This window comes from Canis aureus, chromosome 33 (assembly GCF_053574225.1).
Source record: "Canis aureus isolate CA01 chromosome 33, VMU_Caureus_v.1.0, whole genome shotgun sequence".
Classification (NCBI taxonomy): domain Eukaryota; kingdom Metazoa; phylum Chordata; class Mammalia; order Carnivora; family Canidae; genus Canis; species Canis aureus.
In genome coordinates this window covers 2,221,564-2,242,968 of record NC_135643.1, presented here as the reverse complement: position 1 = coordinate 2,242,968, position 21,405 = coordinate 2,221,564, and the positions used below count along the sequence as shown (strand labels likewise).

The 21,405-nt window shown below is 39.7% G+C and overlaps 1 long non-coding RNA gene across 2 annotated transcripts in view; it reads right to left on the bottom strand.

The window, feature by feature from the left end:
• The window catches only part of LOC144304131 (uncharacterized), a 138,936-nt gene that overhangs the window by 35,037 nt on the left and 82,494 nt on the right, over positions 1–21,405 (bottom strand). Inside the window, exon 5 of one of the 2 annotated variants that reach the window (XR_013371097.1) lies at positions 13,558–13,697. The exons of the other annotated variant lie outside the window; for it this stretch is intronic. This is a non-coding gene — a long non-coding RNA (uncharacterized LOC144304131). Of the gene's footprint in view, positions 1–13,557; positions 13,698–21,405 lie in introns of those variants that run through there. 2 annotated transcript variants of the gene reach the window in all.

The window sequence follows — 21,405 nt, the reverse complement described above, 5'->3', positions numbered from 1 at the left end:
AGCTTTCCTTCCTTTTCTACTTTTAGAATAGTTTGAGAAGAATAGGTATTGACTCTTCTTTAAATGTTTGGTGGAGGGATCCCTGGGTGGCGCAGCGGTTTGGTCCCTGCCTTTGGCCCAGGGCGCGATCCTGGAGACCCGGGATCGAATCCCATGTCGGGCTCCCGGTGCATGGAACCTGCTTCTCCCTCTGCCTGTCTCTGCACCTCTCTCTCTCTCTGTGACTATCATAAATAAATAAAAATTTAAAAAAATGTTTGGTAGAATTTTACTATGAAGCCATCTGGTCCTAGACTTTTGTTTATTGTGAGTTTTTTTTTTTATTACTAATTCAATTTATTTGCTGGTAATCAATCTGTTCAAAATTTCTGTTTCTGATTTGGTTTTTGTAGATTACGTTTCTAGGAATTTTCCATTTCTTCTAGGTTGTCCAATTTATTGGTATGCAATTTTTCATAATATTATTTTATAAACATTTCTATTTTTGTGATCTTGGTTGTTATATCACCTCTAGCATTTCTGATTTTGTTTTTTTCAGTCCTTTCTCTCTCTCTCTCTCTCTTTCAATGAGTCTGGCTAAAATTGTATTGGTTTTGCAAAGTACCACTTCCTGGTTTCATTGATCTACTTTTCCTTAGTTTCTATTTCATTTATTTCTGATCTTTATTATTCTCTTCCTTCAACTGGTTTTGGGTTTTGTTTTGTTTTGTTTTTCTTTTTCTTTTTCTAGATCCTTTATATCTAGGGTTGGGTTTTTTATTTGAGAGTTTTCTTGCTCCTTGAAGTAAGCCTGTATTGCTATAAACTTCACTCCTAGAACAGCTTTTGCTACCTCCCAAAGATTTTGGGCTATTCTGTTTTCATTTTCATCTGGCTCTCTGTATTCTTTGAATTCCTTTTTTTATTTCTTGGTAGACCCATTCATTATTTAGTAGCATGTTATTTAACCTCCACATACTTGTGTTCTTCCAGGTTTTTTCTTGGGGTTGATTTGTAGTTTGATGGTATTGTAGTCAGAAAAGACGGATGGTATGACTTTGATCTTTTTGAATTTGTTGAGACTTGTTTTATGTCCTAACATGTGATCTATTCTGGAGAACATTCCATGTACACTTGAATATATTATGAATTCTGCTGTTTAGAATGGAATATTCTCAATATAACTGTTAGATCCATCTGGTCCAATGTCTCATTCAAAGCCACTGTTTCATTGCTGTTTTTTTTTCTCCTTAGAGAGATGTTTTATTTACTTTTTATTTTTTTACACTTTACTATATTTTTATTATTGGAGTTCAATTTGCCAACATATAACACCCAGTGCTCATCCTGCCAAATGCCCCCCTCAGTGCCGTCACCAAGTCACCCCAACCCCTGCCCACCTCCCTTTCCAATACCCCTTGTTCGTTTCCCTATGTTAGGAGTCTCGCATGTTCTGTCATCCTCACTGATATTTTCACTCATTTTCTCTCCTTTCCCCTTTATTCTCTTTCACAATTTTCTATATTCCCCAAATGAATGAGACCATATAATGTTTGTCCTTCTCTGATTGACTTATTTCACTCAGCATAATACCCTCCAATTCTATCCACATCAAAGCAAATGGTAGGTATTTGTCATTTCTAATGGCTGAGTATATTCCATTGTATAAATAGACCACATCTTCTTTATCCATCCATCTTTCTATGGACACCGAGGCCCCTTCCACAGTTTGCCTATTGTGGACATTGCTGCTAGAAACATTGGGGTGCAGGTGTTCCGGCATTTCACTGCATCTGAATCTTTGGGGTAAATCCCCAACAGTGCAATTGCTGGGTCATAGGGCAGGTCTATTTTTAACTCTTTGAGGAGCCTCCACACAGTTTTCCAGAGTGGCTGCACCAGTTCACATTCCCACCAACAGTGCAAGAGGGTTCCCCTTTCTCCACATCCTCTCCAACATTTGTTGTTTCCTGTCTTGTTAATTTTCCCCATTCTCACTGGTGTGAGGTGGGATCTCATTGTGGTTTTGATTTGTATTTCCCTGATGGCAAGTGATGCGGAGCATTTTCTCATGTGCATGTTGGCCATGTCTATGTCTTCCTCTGTGAGATTTCTGTTCATGTCTTTTGCCCATTTCATGATTGGATTGTTTGTTTCTTTGCTGTTGAGCTTAATAAGTTCTTTATAGATCTTGTATACTAGCCCTTTATCTGATATGTCATTTGCAAGTATCTTCTCCCATTCTGTAGGTTGTTTTTTTGTTTTGTTGACTGTTTCTTTCACTGTGCAAAAGCTTCTTATCTTGAAGAAGTCCCAAATTCATTTTTGCTTGTGTTTTCCTTGCATTCATGGATGTATCTTGCAAGAAGTTGCTGTGGCCAAGTTCAAAAAGGGTGTTGCCTGGGTTCTCCTCTAGGATTTGATGGATTCTAGTCTCACATTTAGATCTTTCATCCATTTTGAATTTATCTTTGTGTATGGTGTAAGAGAATGGTCTAGTTTCATTCTTCTGCATGTGGATGTCCAATTTTCCCAGCGCCATTTATTGAAGAGACTGTCTTTTTTCCGGTGGATAGTCTTTTCTGCTTTGTCGAATATTAGTTGAACATACAGTTGAGGGCCATTTCTGGATTCTCTATTCTGTGCCACTGACCTCTGTGTCTGTTTTTGTGCCAATCCCACACTGTCTTGATGACCACAGCTTTGTAGTACAACCTGAAATCTGGCATTGTTATGCCCCCAGTTATGGTTTTCTTTTTTAATATTCCCCTGGCTATTCAGGGTCTTTTCTGAATCCACACAACTCTTAAGATGATTTGTTGTAACTCTCTGAAGAAAGTCCATGGTATTTTGAGAGGGATTGCATTAAACATGTAAATTGCCCTGGATAACATTGACATTTTCACAATATTAATTCTGCCAATCCATGAGCATGGAATATTTTCCATCTCTTTGTGTCTTCCTCAATTTCTTTCAGAAGAGTTCTATAGTTTTTAGGGTATAGATCCTTTACCTCTTTGGTTAGGTTTATTCCTAGGTACCTTATGCTTTTGGGTGCAATTGTTTTTTTTTTTAAATAATAAATTTATTTTTTATTGGTGTTCAATTTGCCAACATACAGAATAACACCCAGTGCTCATCCCGTCAAGTGCCCCCTCAGTGCCTGTCACCCATTCATCCCCAACCACCACCCTCCTCCCCTTCCACCACCCCTAGTTCGTTTATTTTGAGTACAATTGTAAATGGGATTGACTCCTTAATTTCTCGTTCTTCTTTCTCATTGTTAGTGTATAGAAATGCCACTGACTTCTGGGCACTGATTTTGTATCTTGCTACGCTGCCAAATTGCTGTATGAGTTCTAGCAATCTTGGGGTGGAGGCTTTTGGGTTTTCTACGTAGAGTATCATGTCATCAGCGAAGAGGGAGAGTTTGATGACTTCTTTGCCAATTTGAATGCCTTTAATGTCTTTTTGTTGTCTGATTGCTGAGGCTAGGACTTCCAGTGCTCTGTTGAATAGCAGTGGTGAGAGTGGACATCCCTGTCTTGTTCCTGATCTTAGGGGAAAGGCTCCCAGTGCTTCCCCATTGAGAATGATATTTGCTGTGGGCTTTTCGTAGATGGCTTTTAAGATGCTGAGGAATGTTCCCTCTATCCCTACACTCTGAAGAGTTTTGATCAGGAAGGGATGCTGTATTTTGTCAAATGCTTTCTCTGCATCTAATGAGAGGATCATATGGTTCTTGGTTTTTCTCTTGCTGATATGATGAATCACATTGATTGTTTTACGAGTGTTGAACCAGCCTTGTGTCCCGGGGATAAATCCTACTTGGTCATGGTGAATAATTTTCTTAATGTACTGTTGGATCCTATTGGCTAGTATCTTGTTGAGAATTTTTGCATCCATGTTCAGGGATATTGGTCTGTAATTCTCCTTTTTGGTGGGGTCTTTGTCTGGTTTTGGAATTAGGGTGATGCTGGCCTCATAGAACGAATTTGGAAGTACTCCATCTCTTTCTATCTTTCCAAACAGCTTTAGGAGAATAGGTATGGTTTCTTCTTTAAATGTTTGATAGAATTCCCCAGGGAAGCCATCTGGCCCTGGACTTTTGTGTCTTGGGAGGTTTTTTTTTTTTTTATTTTTTTTAATTTTTTTTAATTTTTTTTTTGTTTTTTTTTTTGTTTTGTTTTTTTTTTTTGTTTTTTTTTTTTCTTGGGAGGTTTTTGATGACTGCTTCAATATCCTTGCTGGTTATTGGCCTGTTCAGGTTTTCTATTTCTTCTTGTTCCAGTTTTGGTAGTTGGTGGTTTTCCAGAAATGCATCCATTTCTTCTAGATTGTCTAATTTTTGGCATATAGCTGCTCATAAATGTTTTTAAAATCGTTTGTATTTCCTTGGTATTGGTGGTGATCTCTCCTTTTTCATTCATTATTTTATTAATTTGAGTCTTTTCTCTCTTCTTTTTAATAAGGCTGGTTAGGGATTTATCTATCTTATTAATTTTTTCAAAGAACTAACTCCTGGTTTTGTTGATCTTTTCCACAGTTCTTCTGGTCTCTATTTCATTGAGTTCTGCTCAAATTTTTATTAACTCTCTTCTTCTGCTGGATGTAGGTTTTTTGCTGTTCTTTCTTCAGCTACTTTGAGTGCAAGGTTAGCTTTTGCATTTGAGTTCTTTCCAGTTTTTTTTTAATTTATTTTTTATTGGTGTTCAATTTACTAACATACAGAATAACCCCCAGTGCCCGTCACCCATTCACTCCCACCCCCCGCCCTCCTCCCCTTCTACCACCCCTAGTTCGTTTCCCAGAGTTAGCGGTCTTTACGTTCTGTCTCCCTTTCTGATATTTCCCACACTTTTCTTCTCCCTTCCCTTATATTCCCTTTCACTATTATTTATATTCCCCAAATGAATGAGAACATATAATGTTTGTCCTTCTCTGACTGACTTACTTCACTCAGCATAATCCAGATTTTTGATGGATGCTTGTACTGCGATGGATTTCCCCCTCAGGACTGCTTTTGCTGTATCCCAAAGATTTTGAATGGTTATATCTTTATTCTCGTTAGTTTTCATGAATCTTTTTAATTCTTCTCTAATTTCCTGGTTGACCCTTTCATCTTTTAGCAGGATGGTCTTTAACCTCCATGTATTTGAATTTCTTCCAAATTTCTTCTTGTGATTGAGTTCTAGTTTCAAAGCATTATGGTGTGAAAATATGCAGGGGACAATCCCAATCTTTTGCTATCAAAAGACCTGAGAAACCTGATTTGTGACCCAGTATGTGGTCCATTCTGGAGAAAGTTCCATGTGTACTTGAGAAGAATGTGTATTCAATTGGGTTTGGATGTAAAGTTCTATAAAATCTGTGAAATCCATCTGGTCCATTGTATCTTTTAAAGCTGGGGTTTCTCTGGAGATGTTGTGCTTAGAATATCTGTCAATTACAGAAAGTGCTGTGTTCAAGTCTCCTAGTATAAGTGTATTACTATCTAAGTATGTGTTTACTTTGGTTGTTAATTGATTAATATATTTGGCAGCTCCCACATTAGGGGAATGAATATTCATGATTGCTCAGTCCTCTTGTTGGATAGATCTTTTAAGTATGATATAGTGTCCCTCTTCATCTCTTACTACAGTCTTTGGGATAAACTTTAATTTATCTGATATGAGAAAGCTACCTCTGCTTTATTTTGAGGACCATTTGAATGGTAAATGGTTCTCCAACCTTTTATTTTCAGGCTGTAGGTGTCCTTATGTCTAAAATGAGTCTCTTGTAGACAGCAAATAGATGGGTCTTGCTTCTTTATCCAGAAACCCTGCATCTTTTGATGGGATCATTAAGCCCATTCATGCTGAGTTACTACTGAAAGATATGAATTTAGTGTCATCATAATACTTATTCAGTCCCTGTTTTGTAGATTGTTTCCTTGGACTTCCTCTTTCTTTTACAGGATCCCCCTTAATACTTCTTGCAGAGCTGGTTTGGTGGTCACATATTCTTTCAGTTTCTGCCTATCTTGGAAGCTGTTTGTCTCTCCTTCTGTTCTGAATGAGAGCCTTGCTGGATAAAGTATTCTTGGCTGTATGTTCTTCTCATTTAGGACTCTGAATATATCCTGCCAGTCCTTTCTGGCCTGCCAGGTCTCTGTGGAGAGGTCTGCTGTTAACCTAATACTTCTCCCCATAAAGGTTAGGGATTTCTTGTCTCTTGCTGCTTTAAGGATCTTCTCTTTATCTTTGGAATTTGCAAGTTTCACTATTAAATGTCGAGGTGTTGAATGTTTTTTATTGATTTTAGGGGGGGATCTCTCTATCTCCTGGATCTGAATGCCTGCATGCCTCCCCAAGTTAGGGAAGTTCTCAGTTATGATTTGTTCAAATATGCTTTCTGGCCCTCTGGCCCTCTTGGCACTTTCTGAAACCCCAATTAAACATAGATTTTTCCTTCTGAGGCTATAATTTATTTTCCTTAACTTTTCCTCATGGTCTCTTGTTTTTCTCTTTTTTCCTCAGCTTCCTTCCTTGCCATCAACTTGTCTTCTGTGTCACTCACTCATTCTTCTACCTCATTAACCCTCATCGTTAGGATCTCCAGTTGGATTGTATCCCATTTAATTGATTTTTTATAACTTTATTTTTTTAATTTTTTATTTATTCATGATAGACATAGAGAGAGAGAGAGGCAGAGACACAGGCAGAGGGGGAAGCAGGCTCCATGCCAGGAGCCCGATGCGGAACTCAATCCCGGGACTCCATGATCGCACCCTGGGCCAAAGGCAGGCGCTAAACCGCTGAGCCACCCAGGGATCCCCCATTTAATTGATTTTTAATTTCGGCCTGATTAGATCTAAACTCTGCAGTCATGAAGTCTCTTTAATCCTTTATGCTTTTTTCCAGAGCCACCAGCAGCTTTGTAATTGTGCTTCTGAAGTGATTTTCTGACATTGAATTGTAATCCAAATTCTGTAACTCTGTGGATGAGAGTACTGCTTCTGATTCTCTCTTTGTGGTGGATTCTTCCTTCCAGTCATTTTGCTCAGTGCAGAGTGGCTAAAAACAAGTTGTAGGGATCCCTGGGTGGCACAGCTGTTTGGCGCCTGCCTTTGGCCCAGGGCGCGATCCTGGAGACCCAGGATCGAATCCCACGTCGGGCTCCCAGTGCATGGAGCCTGCTTCTCCCTCTGCCTGTGTCTCTGCCTCTCTCTCTCTCTCTCTCTCTCTCTGTGACTATCATAAAAAAAATAAAAATAAAAAAAATAAAAAATAAAAACAAGTTGTACTGGAAAAAGAGAGGAAAAAAGGGGGCGAACAAACAGAAAACAAAAAACAAGGAGGGGTATCCTCTGATTTTTTTTTTTCCTCTGATTTTATATACTGTAAGTCCCTCAACTTTCCCTGGAGCTTTCCAGTGCTGCCTAGTCAAGAACTTGGTCTCCCCCTGTCCTTCCAGCTCGTCTTCGGGGGTAGAGGCCTGCTGTGCTGGTTCTCAGGTGTGTGCACCTGGGGGAGTTGCCCCACCCCCTGCCAGGTGCATGGTTCAGTGCGAGCTGTTTCTCTTGTGAGGCCCCTGCTCCCTGGGGGTCCCAGTCAGTCCCAGGCACAAGGTGACACCAGGAGGAACAACAACAGTGGCGGCGGCCAGTTCTCCAGTCCTGGAGTCAGCTCCCACAGTAAGTACCACAGTCTCCCAGTCCACAGGGGCCTGGATGCTCCGGGGAGGGAGGGCGCTGGTCTGCACAGCTCCGGGGCGCCCAGCCGCAGGAGTGTCCTCACTGACCTGTGTCCTCCCAGCCTCCGCCTGTCCCCAGGGGAGCACCCAATCTTGGGCTGTGCCCCCCAGCACCCTGGGGCATTCGCCACTAGAATCACGCTCCTGGGGCCGCGCAGCCCCCTCCATGCAGAGCCACCACCTGAGCCACTGCCTGAGCTGCTCCCAGGGCCCCGCCGGGCACGGGCTGCAGACATTTAGGGAGCTTGGCTCGTGGTGTGTGGCACGCTCTCCCCCAGGGCGCAGGTCCTGTATTAGTGCCCCCGGGAACCTGGGGGCTCCACTGCCCCTCCTGGGATCCTGCCCGAGCTCCCTGCCAGCGCCTTTCTGTCCGGGATGATTAGTAAAGCTCCTGCTTCTTCCCAGACCCGGCTTTCCTGCCCTGGGGACACTCACCGCAGGGCCTTAGCCCAGCTCCTTGCAGAGCCCCTCCCCCACTGGATGCTTTTTTATTTGTTTTTTTTTTTCCCATCTTCCTACTTTGATAGAAGCACGAACTCTTCTCACTGAAGCATTCCAGCTGTTCTCTCTTTAAATCTCAGATCGAATTCATAGGTTTTCAGAATGATTTGAAAGTTTTCTAGGTACCTTGGTGGGGACAGGTGACTTGGAGATCCTACTCTTCCGCCATCTTGCCCCGCCTCCTCCACTGTTTCATTGTTGACTTTATATTTGAATTATCTATCCACTGATGTAAGTGGGGTGTTAACATCCCATACTGTTATTTTATTACTCTTGATTAGTTCCTTTATGTTTGTTAATAGGTGTTTTATGTCCTTGGGTGCTCCCATGATGGGTGCATAAATGTTTACATTTGTTCCACCTTCTTGTTAGACTATTTCCTTAATGATTATAAAGATTTTTAAAAAATCTTTTTTTTTAAAGATTTTATTTATTTATTCATGAGAGACACATAGAGAGAGAGGGAGGCAGAGACACAGGCAGAGGGAGAAGCAGGCTCCACGCAGGGAGCCTGACGTGGGACTCGATCCTGAGTCTCCAGGATCACACCCTGGGCTGAAGGCCGCGCTAAACTGCTGAGCCACCTGGGCTGCCCTAGAGTGTCCTTCTTTGTCTCTTGTTTCAGTCTTTATTTTAAAGTCTATTTTGTGTGATATATTTATTGCTACGTGAGCTTTCTTTTCACTTGCATTTGCATGTTTTTCTATTCCTTCACTTTTAATTTGCATGTCTTTAAATCTGAAATGAATTACTTATAGTCAGCATATAGACGGGTCTTGCTTTTTTATCCATTTTGTCATTCTGTTTTTTGATTGGAGCATATAGTCAGTCTATTTACATTCAAAGTAACTACTGATATGTATGTAGTTATTGCCATTTTGTTACTTGTTTAACGGCTGACTTTCTTAATGATATGCTCAGATTCCTTTCTCTTTTTTTCATATCTATTACTGGTTTCTTATATGTGATTACCATTAAGTTTTTTTATGTATAACATCTTACAAATATAGCAGTTTGTATTAAGTTCATGGTGGCTTAAATTTCACCCATTCTAAAAGCACTAAATTTTTACTTCTCTCCCTCTCCCTCCTGCCCATTTTAGGTTCATAGTGTCATACATTATGTCCTTTTATTTTGTGAATTGACTGATTTTTATACATATATTTAATCTTAGTGCTTTTGTGCTTCTTACTTTTCTTACTCCTGCTTATGATCATTCCTTTCCACTCAAATAATCCACTTTAACATTTCTCATAAGGCTGGTGTAGTGGTAATGAATTCTTTTAACTTCTTTGGGTCTTTTTTTTTTTGTCTAGGAATGTTTCTTTTTAATATTTTATTTATGTATTCAAGAGAGACAGAGAGAGAGAGAGAGAGAGATAGAGAAGCAGATACACAGGCAAAGGGAAAAGCAGACTCCACACAGGGAGCCCGCTGTGGGACTCAATCCCAGGACCCCAGGATCACACCCTGAGCCAAAGGCAAATGCTCAACCGCTGAGCCACCCAGGTGTCCCAGTCTAGGAAAGTCTTTATCTCTTCTTCTATTCTGAATGATAGCCTAGCTGGATAGAGTATTCTTGGTTGCAAGTATTTTCCTTGCAGCACACTGAATATATCATGCCATCCTTTTCTGGCCTGCCTAGTTTATACTAAAAAATCAACTGATAGCCTTGTGGGGTTTCCCTTGTATGTAACTCTTCCTCTTGCTTAGAAAATTCTCTAAAACTCTTTTGTCATTTTAATTATTATGTGTCTTGAGTTGATTTTGTGGGAGATTCTGTGCCTCTTAGATCTAGGTATCTGTTCCTCCCCCAGATTAGGGAAGTTTTTGTCTATTATTTCTTCAAATACATTTCCTGAACTCTCTCTTCTTCTGGATCCCTAGAATGTGAATGTTATTATGCTTGATAGTGTCACTGAGTTCCCCTAATCTATTCTCATTTTTCATTATTTTTTCTTTCCCCTCTTCAGCTTGATTGATTTCCATTACTCTATCCTCCAGGTCACTGATCCATTCTTATTTCCTCTAGTCTACTATTTATTCCATCTAGTGTATTTTTCATTTCAGTAATTGAGTTCATCATCTCTGATTCATTCTTTTGTATGTTTTGTATTTGTTGAAGGCCTCATGGAGATCCTCCACTCTTCTCAAGCCCAGTGAGTATCTTTATGCCCATTACTTTAAATTCTCAATCAGACATATTGCTTATCTCCATTTCTTTTATCATCTTGCTATAATTTTTGCCCTGTTCTTTCATTGGAACATATTCCTCTGCCTCCTCATTTTATCTAATTCTCTTTGTCTGTTTCTGTTAGGAAAGTCATCTATATCTCCTGTTCTTGAAAGTAGTGGTCTTATGAAAAAGAGATCATGCAGTGCCTTGCAGTGCAATATCCCCTGTTCATCAGAACCCAGTGCTTCAAGTGTATCTCCTATATGTGTTGAGGGTGCCTTATTGTGGCCGAACCACATTTGTCTTTAGTCCAGTTGTCTGCAATGGTTTTCTTTGCCTGTTGTTGGCAGGAATTTGTTCCTATGTTGTTGTTAATAGTCCATCTAGGGCCACCTGGGGATTGAGTTGGGGCAGAGGAGGTGTTTGCCAGAGCTATAGTCACACCAAAATGCAGATTGTTCTCACTGTGTTGTCCCCTGACAACAAACCAAATGTTGTGGGGATTTGTCCTCTCAGGATAGGTCCCCTGTGCCTGAGATGTCTAGTGTGCAATCTGCTCCTTTTTCTTCTCCATGCTTGTGGTATCCCTCCCACCTGTGGACAGTCTCATTGGTCAATTTGGTTCTCCACTGCATCTTTGTCCTTACCACATTTGATGTGGATTCTTCTTTATGATTAACTGTGGAGAGTCCGTTCTGCCAATATTCAGGTAGTTTTCTGGGCTATTTACACTGATGTGGCTGTTATCCAGGCATATTCATAAAATGAGTTGAACTTAGAATCCATCTACTCTGCAATTTTCCCCAGAAGTACTCTAAAATGTTTTATAACTTTTTTCAATTTTTTTTTCCTACGGTACTCTACTCAGGTGGATGTTTTCCTCCTCATAATGCTCCAGGGAGCCTGACTCTAAATTTTGTGGCTCTGTGCCATCAAGCTTCTGAGTTCTCTGGGTCAAGGTGGACAGGAGAAAAAGAATAGTAAAATTTACATAATTCCACTGATATCCCAATAGCAAAAACTTGTTCTATGGCTTCATCATGATACAAAGTAGTCCCCAAATACACAGCTACATCCCACCTCTACTCTATATTGTGAAAATGGAAGAAAGCTTCTCAATGGATGGATCATTGTCTCTGGTGCTTGCTTTTTCCTGGGCTCCAAAAACAGAGCTTCTGATTTAGCATGTGAAACAGATCTCAACAATTGGCTTCAAGTCCCACAGGTGCTTCTGATACAAGGCACATGGATATCTTCCATTTACTCTCCCAAGCCATGCCCTGCCCTTTCCCACCCTGTGCCATGCATAGCTGACCAACATAAACTGCATCAAGGGGCTCCCTTGCTTTGTGGCTTCTGGTGGGGTGCAACCAAAGATGAGCACTCATGGAAACTGAAAGGAAGGAGGGGAGGAGTCTGAGGAGAGGAAATTTCATTTTCAACTCCCTCTGTGGAATTGCCATCCTGTGGTTTTGCTTCCCTCCTCCAAGAGCCATACTCATTTAGCTAGCTCTCTCCATGGCCCTTTCTGTATTTTGGTTCTGATAAGAGTTCCTTCCCCTTACCCCTTCCAGTTTAGGGACAGTACCAATGCCCCACGAGAATACTACTTTATACATGTGGCTTCTCTATACCTGTCCACACCCTAAGAAATAGTACTTTTACTCAATTCTTTTCAAATTCCCATCTGTTTCCACTGGGAACTTGGCTGATATGCAGGAGGCCTATGAGCAACATTGAGAAACACTAGGTTAGGGCAGGATATCCTACAGCCCCTGGGGAACATGAATGAAACATTTGAACTCTAAGATGTTTAATGCAGCTAAAATAAATGTGAGTGAGAGCTGAGAATGCTGAAGTGGGTAGGATCCACACCATGAAGGGCATTTCTCCCATGCTAAGAATGTCAGACCATAGCAGTGAGGTTAATCAGGAAGCTTTGCAGAGGCTGAAGTAAGAAATGATTTTAAACTCAAAGAGGTAAATAGTAAGACCAGAGAAGATAATCAAGGTTCAATTGTTAGAACCTATCCACATTATTACTAAAGCTGAACTTTGGGACCATTAATCCACAAGCACAGAAAAACTTGCCTCTGGAGAGAAAAACAGAAGAGGTAGATAAAGGAAGATCCTGGTTTTAGGGAAAGTACAAGAAGAAGTATTCCTTTTTCCATGTATCTACATTAATTCATTTTTCAAAGTTTTACTCAAACTCTGGAGGTTCTTTTCCTCCCTCATGGGAAGAAGACTGCCTGTTTTAGGGTCATTTGTTATAGCAAACAAAATGGATTTTTTTGTACAGTCAGCTTTGCTGGGCTACATTTGTTATGTGAAATGAGAAATATCCAAAGCTAAAAAGACCAACTAAAAATTATGAGAAGTAGAATTTACTAAGCAGTGTTAATGATTTAATATTGCAGAGGTCCAATGCTATAAAGACCTCTTATAAAGTATTCCTAAAGATACCTAATAAATATGCAAAACTGGAAAAGATTCAAGGCAGAAATTTTATTTCTTTCCTTTCTCTCACTCTCTGCCTAGGAAATGATATTATTACTTTAAGGTAAAAGAACTTCGTATTGTTACACATTTGCATATTATTTTTAACCAGTTGCTTTAGACTATTTTCTGCTCTTTCCTGCTTCTTTCTGCCTTGAGTATCTTATTTTTTAAACAGAATTCAAGGAACTGATACATGAATTTTAGGTAATATTTTACAATCAATTTTGGCCCTAATCATAGAGCAGTAGGGAATATTCTGACTTCTTTCATTAACATACAGTAGGTTGTTTTGTGGTAGGGGAAGCAAAAGTCTATTTGCCTTCTTTCTTTGTGTTGTGGGTATCATGAGTTAAGTAACATTTTCTAAGTTTCTGTGACTTTAAACAATAAAAAAGTCTTGTCTCCTTCCCCTTTCTATGTTAGCATTGAACTGGGGATAGAGGTCATGTTACCAATGTCATCTTTCATTGGAATAATGCTTAGTGTATTTCAAAATATGCTATATTTCTCATTTGAAAGTATCTTCCAAATCTTTGAGTTGGCCATGGTATGTAGCCAAATGGAGGTATGCTTTTAAAATTCAGGCCATGTTCCAAGTTAAAACTTAAGATTGAATAAAAATGTTTTTTAAAAAGATTTATTTATTTACTTATGAGAGACACAGAAAAAAAGAGAGAGGCAGAGACATAGGCAGAGGAAGAAGCAGGCTCCTCGCAGGGAGCCCGATGTGGGACTCGATTCCGGATTCTGGGATCACACCCTGAGTTGAAGGCAGATGCTCAACTGCTGAGCCACCCAAGTGTCCCTAGAATAAAAATTCAAATCATGTACAAGGTTAGCCCACTGCTACTGGACACGTCAGTTCCTGCACTACTTACAGCCCACAGTAAATAGGCAGCTGTAGGTGATCATGCTTGGTATCACATGATCAGCTCACTACAAAAAATGGATGCCCAATGAAAGGGCCACTAATTCAAAACCTAGATGTTGATACAGCTCATCTTTACATGCCAGGCCATGTTATACATCATGCTCTTTCTCAGGAATTTGAACTAGGAATTACTATGAAGAGAAGAGGATACATAGAAGTGGCAGCCACTGAAAGATCATAAGGTGGAATTTACTGTTATCTATATTACAAACCTATCACCTGAGATAACTTTATAGCAGCCAGAAAAGCCAAAAGAAAAACCATTCTTAAAGCAAATGGCTTTAAAATATGGTTTCTACAAACTACTCCAGCCCTCCCCACTTCCCACAAAAATCATAAAGCGAAACTAGCTTGAGTTAATTATATCACGTCATCTTGTCTGGCCAAATGCCACCCAAAAGTGCCCTACAATTCAAGGACTCCTTGTATTGTATATTCATCCTACATTTGGAGTATAGATTTTGAAATATGCATGTCAAATCACATTTACATGGAAAATAAATGAGAAATATATATAATTATATATAATTATATATTTAAATTACTATAATTATATATATGTATTAAAATTACTAAACATGGGGCAGCCCGGGTGGCTCAGCGGTTTAGCACCACCTTCAGTCCAGGGCCTGGTCCTGGAGACCCGGGATCAAGTCCCACGTCGGGCTCCCTGCATGGGGCCTGCTTCTCCCTCTGCCTGTGTCTCTGCCTCTCCCTCTGTCTCTCATGAATAAATGAATAAAATCTTTAAAAAATAATAATAATAAAATAAAATAAAATAACTAAACATGGCTTCTGGTCAACTCAGGAGAATCACTGTTATCAAAACATTCCCATCATTCCAGACAAAAGCAAAGAAATATTTGAGATTACTTAGGAAAAGCTGAAAATGCTAATAAATGTATAAACTCTTTTGCTTAAAGCCTAGATCATGGACAACTGTACAGCTCAGGTCCCTGGGATACAGACTACAAGACAGAGTTTAGGTATCTAGGTTGTTAAGAATCACTCTTGTGATCCAGAAGCATGGATGCGGGTGAGGTAAGATTGAGAGGAGGGTGAAGTCTGGCTGTGATATAGGTTCAGCAACAGCCTCAGCTGGGCCCACTGGGAAGCTCTGGAGCTAAAATGTTCTTCAATGATGTTTTGAGATTGGGCCCAGATGGTTAGGCCTATATACTCCCTCATAGATCAGTCATTGGATGTGAGTCATGCTGGGAAAGGACATGATGTTATGCGATGACTGCAGCTGGGAATCACTAAAGTTCCCAGTAGCTAACAACTGCCTCATAAGGTGACCAGCTATCCCTGAGTTTCTAGGATTGTCCTGAGTTTAGTGCTGAAAAATCCCAGGCAAACTACAATGGTTGGTCACCTTACTGTCTGCCAATACTTCAGCACCTGAAACAACAAATTTTTCATTGAACAGGTGTGTGTCCATCACAACATCTTTACCAATTCCCTAGGATTCTAGGAAACTCAAGTCAGACTCCAGTATCTGTCAAAGTTCTTAAAAGATGTTAAAGGTGGGCAGCCTGGGTGGCTCAGCGGTTTGGCCCCACTTTCAGCCCAGGTTGTGATCCTGGAGACCCAGGATTGAGTCCCACGTTGGGCTCCCTGCATGGAGCCTGCTTCTCTCTCTGCCTGTGTCTCTGCCTGTGTGTGTGTGTGTGTGTGTGTGTCTGTGTCTCTCATGAATAAATAAATAAGATCTTTTTTTAAAAAAAGATGTTAAAGGTAACTTCTATGTTTCATTGATTGTACAAACTGGACTTGCTTAGAACCAAGGAATGACCATAATATCTTCTCTCCTATCTCACAATGAATGGTGGACACACAAAAAAAAAAGATAATTTGAAAAGGACTCACTGAACCAAGGAGATAACACAATGCCAAAGTCTGGTACTCTATCAAGTTATTATGCATGTAACTTTTTCCATGATGAAGTCTCCTCTACAGTATAATTCTTGTTCTCTGCTGAGCACAGCTTATCCCTCTAAAACCAGGCACCCTGACAAATAGAAAACATGCCTGAAACAGTTTATTCTATGTCAAAATCTAGAATAAACAGGCTATTTCAATGTCAAGAAAGGACAAACTTTCTAGTTAAAATTTGCCATACAGCACAGGATGGTGATATTTCAATAACTAATAACTAATAACTAATGCTGTTCTTCCATAGCATTATTTAAGTTTATACGATTAATGTTGAGGTTGTAATAGTGACCAGATACAACAGGTTGATGAAAGAACACTCAAAAAAAAACCTGAAGTAACCTTTTAATTGATTTGTTAATGCAGCAAGACAACAGCCTTGGCCATGGAGGTGGGAATGCAGAACAGAGTTTGACTCCCCTTCCTATCCAAGTATCCTGATCTGACCCTTCTACTTTAGCTTTCATCCAGCCCTTCATACCTCAACCCAAAAAGACCTTGTTTTATTCAATGTATCCTTCTGGCTGACTGTCTTCAAGAGCTAGATCTGAGAAACTCAAGAAAGCAATATCTATTTACTAGTAAATAGATAAGTGGCATCTGTGGCAGAACTTAAAAGTAATGCACTTCTCAGTAAACTAGAAAATCCTGTTGCTCAAAGTAATGAACTCACAACTGTATGGTCAGCTAATCCTTGAAAAGCAAGAATTTCCAATGGAAAAAATGACAGTCTCTTCAACAAATGGTGTTTCATTCTTCTGCCACATGCAGAGAATAAAACTGGACCACTTTCTTACACCATACACAAAAATAAATTCAATATGGATGAAATACCAAATGTGAGATGGGAATCCATTAAATCCTAAAGGAGAACACAGGCAGCAACCTCTTTGACCTAAGCCACAGCAGCTTCTTGCTAGACATCTCTCCAAAGGCAAGGGAAACAAAAGTAAAAATGAACTATTGGGACTTCATCAAGATAAAAAGCTTCTAAAAAAAGGAAACAGTCAACAAAACTCAAAGGTAACGTATGGAATGGGAGAAAATAGTTGCAAATGAGATATCAGATAAAGGGCTAGTATCCAAGATCTATAAAGAATTTATCAAATTCAACATCCAAAACCAAAGCAATTCAACCAAGAAATGGGCAGAAGACATGAACTGACATTTCTCCAAAGAAGATATACACATGGCCAACAAGCACATGAGAATATGCTCCACATCACTTGCCATCAGGGAAATACAAATCAAAACCACAAGGAGATACTACCTCACACTAATCAAAATGACTAGAACTAACAAGTCAGGAAACAATAAATGTTAGCGAGGATGTGGAGAAAGGGGAACCCTCTCACACTGTTGGTGGGAATACAAGCTGGTACAGCTACTCTGGAGATTCCTCAAGAAGTTAAAAATAGAACTACCCTACAACCCAGCAATTGCACTATGAGGTATTTACCCCAAAGATACAAATATAATGATCTGAAGGACACCTGCACCCCGATGTTTATAACAGCAATGTCCACAATAGCCAAACTATGGAAAGGGCCAAGATGTCCCAAGATGTCCATTGACAGATGAGTGGATAAAGAAGATGTGGAATATTTCTCATATTTCTCAGCCATCAGAAAGGATGAATACTAACCATTACATTGACATGGATCTAACTAGAGGGCATTATGTTGAGTAAAATAAGTCAATCAGAGAAAGATAATTATCATATGGTTTCACTCATATGTGGAATATAAGAAACAGCACAAAGGATCATAGAGGAAGGGAGGGAAAACTGAATGGGAAGTAATTAGAGAGGGAGACAAACCATGAAAGACGTTGACGTAGAAAACAAACTGAGTGTTGCTGGAGGGGAGGTGGGTGAGGGGATAGGGTAATTGGGTGATGTGGTGAGCACTGGGCATTATATGCAACTGATGAATTATTGAACTTTATATCTGAAATGAATGATGTACTATATGTTGGCTAATTGAATTCAAATTTAAAAAAGAAACCTTTTTGACCTCAGCCATAGCAACTTCTTACTAAACACGTCACCCACAGGCAAGGGAAACAAAAGCAAAAACTAACCATTGGGATTTCATCAAAATAAAAACTTCTGGGACACCTGGGTGTCTCAGCGGTTGGGCGCCTGCCTTTGGTTCAGGTCATGATCCCGGGATCCAGAATCAAGTCCCGCATCCGGCTCCCTGCGGGGAGTCTGCTTCTCCCTCTGCCTGTGTCTCTGCCTCTCTCTCTCAGTCTGTGTCTCTCATGAATAAATAAATAAATCTTTAAAAAAAAGATAAAAACTTCTGCATAGCAAAGGAAACAATCAACAAAACTAAAAGACAGCCTACAGAATGGGAGAAGATATTTGCAAACAACATATCTAATAGTGTTAGTATCCAAAATCAACAAAGAACTTATCAAACTCAACTCTCAAAACACAAACCAGTTAGGGGGCAGCCCGGGTGGCTCAGCGGTTTGGCGCCGCCTTCAGCCTAGGGCCTGATCCTGGAGACCAGGGATAGGTCCCACATCGGGGTCCCTGCAGGGAGCCTGCTTCTCCCTCTGCCTGTGTCTGCCTCTCTCTCTCTCCTCTCTGTGTATTCTCATGAATAAATGAATAAAATCTTAAAAAAAAAAAGTTAGGAAATGGGCAGAAGACACAGATACTTTTCCAAGAAAGACATCCAGATGGCTAACAGACATATGAAAAGATGCTCAATGCCACTTCTCATCAGGGACATACAAATCAAAATCATGATGAGATATCATCTCATACCTATCTGAATAGCTAAAATTAACAACACAAGTAACAACAGGTGTTGATGAGAACGTGGAGAAAGGGAAACCTTACACTGTTGGTGGGAATGCAAACTGGGGCAGCCACTCTGGAAAAAAGTATGGAGTTTCCACAGAGAGTTAAAAATAGAACTACCCTACCAACCAGCAATTTCACTAAGTATTTACCCAAAGGATACAAAAATACAGATTCAAAGTGATACATGCACCCAGATGTTTATAGCAACATTTTCAACAATAGCCAAACTAAGGAGAGAGCCTAAATGTCCACTGACTGATGATTGGATAAAGAAGATGTGGTATATATATGTACAATGCAATATTACTAAGTCATAAAAAAGAATGAAATCTTGCCATTTGCAATGACATGGATGGAGCTAGAGTGTATTACACTAAGTGAAATAAGTCAGAGAAAAATAAATACCCTATGATCTCGCTCATATATGGAATTTAAGAAAGAAAATGGATGACATATGGGGGGGAGAGAAAAAAAGGAGAGCGGGGAAACAAACCGTAAGAGATAACAACAGAGATCAAAGTGAGGTTTGATGGAGGGAAGTAGGTGGGGGATGGGCTAGATGAGTGATGGGTATTAAGGAAGGAGGTTGTTATACACTAGTTGTGATATGTAAGTGATGAATCACTGAATTCTACTGCAGAAACCACTATTTCATTGTATGTCAACTACCTAAAATTAAAGTATATGTTTAATTTGTCCAATTTTGTGAATTTTCCAGTTTTCTTTGTTATTGATTTCTAACTGTATCCCATTGTTTTCAAAGAAGATGTTTTGTATAATATCTATCTCTCTTAAAATCTATTGAAACTTAATTTGTGGCCTAAAATATGGTCTGTCTTGGAATATGTCCCATGTGCATTTAAAAAGGATGTGTATGCTATTTTAGATCTAGTTGGCTTATTGTATTAAGTCCTCTATTTCCTTATCTTCTGTTTGGTATTCTATCCATTTTGTGAAAGGGGTATTGAAGTTTCCAACTATTTTTGTAAACCGTCTATTTCTCCAATTCTGTTAGGTTTTGCTTCATATCTTTTGAAAGTCTGTCACTAGGTGCATAATCTTTATCATTGTTACATCTTCTTGCTGTATTGAAACTTCTACTTTATATAATGTTGTTCTTTGTCTCTTGTAATCTTTTATCATTTAAAGTCTATTTTGGCTGATATTAGTATAGGCACTCCTGATCTGTTTTGGTGACTATTTGCATGCAATATCTTTTTTCATCTTTTCACTTTTTAAAAGATTTATTTATTTATTTATTTGAGAGAGGGAGAGCACATGAGTTGGTGGGGGGAGAGGCAAAGGGAGAGGGAGAGAGAAAGAATCCTCAAGTAGACTCCCTGCTGAGTGCAGAGGCTGAGGCAGGGCTGATTCCAGGACCCTGAGATCATAATCAGAACTGAAATCAAGAGCTGGCTGCTTTGCCCAGTGAGCCACCCAGGTGTCTGGTATCCTTTCACTTTCAAGCTGTTTGTGTCTTTGGACTTCAAGTGAGCCTCTAGTTGAATCATATGTTTTTATCCATTCTGCCAGTCCCTGTCTTCTGATTGCAGAGTTTAATCCATTTACGTTTAAAGTAGTCACTTAGAAGGAGGAACTTTATCTTCACTTCTGTGATCAGAAGCAGAAATTAGAACATAGATCCCCAATATTTGAAAGACAAGATCCCTTTTGCTTACCCTGGCTCGTGCAAGCTGCTCCAGGAATGCACACACAGCTGCCAGCCATGGGGTTAGGGGTGGGGAATGAGCAGCTGCTACTGTGCTAAGAGCTGAAATTGAATGACATTAATCACAATTTACCTTCCAAGACTTCCGCTGGAAGTTATAAACCTTCAACAGACTCCAGAGATCCAGACAGATTCTTCCAGTGCAATTATTGTCCAGGTAGGGAGACAGATTCCTGATGCTTTCTACTCCTATATTCTCAGAATCCTTTCTCCTGGTTAAAGTTATTTTTAACTAAAATATTTTCCCCCTCTATTCAGACAGAAATAATTCTTCACTTGGCACTAAGAGAAAAAATTGTAAAACTTGACAGACATGGAACAGAATCTAAGCAAATTGGGCAGCCTAAGTGTATACACACAACACCAACATATCTCACTGCAATTCTATCAACTCACAATCCACTGCTTGTTACCAATGAAGTAGGTGTTCAATTATAAAACACAGAGAAAACTCAGTGTACCTCTGATTTACAGCAACAGGGACATCCAAACAACTCACTTGACTACAGTCAATTAACTGAGATAGTCATTCCAAGAAAAGACAATAGAGAAAATAAAAGTGGGAACAGTCCAACCATGCAATTATTTGCATTCTGCCATTTAAATTTGTTTCCTACTAAGTTCTTGATAATGGAAGCTGAACAACTTATAGAAACAAATGTTTAGGCAATATAAGTTGTTTATACATCCTTAATTAGCAAATCAGAACATATATGTGTGTGGTAGATACTTGGCATACAGAACAAATAAGACAGTTTCTTTTTTTTTTTTTAGATTTTATTTATTTATTCATGAGAGACACAGACAGACAGGGAGAGAGACAGGCAGAGGGAGAAGCAGGCTCCATGCAGAGAGCCTGATGTGGGACTCGATCCCGGGACTCCAGGATCACACCTGGGCCTTCAAAGGCAGGGACTCAACCGCTGAGCCACCCAGATGTCCCAATAAGACAGTTTCTAAACTCAAGGAACTAATAGGGGAGATAAACATATAAGCAGAACCCCAAGAGAAAGAGTCTCTATGAGTAAGGATGTAGTTATAGGGATGAGATTATCAGGGATGTCTTGCTTTCTAAAGAACAGTAACACTTGATTAGAGTA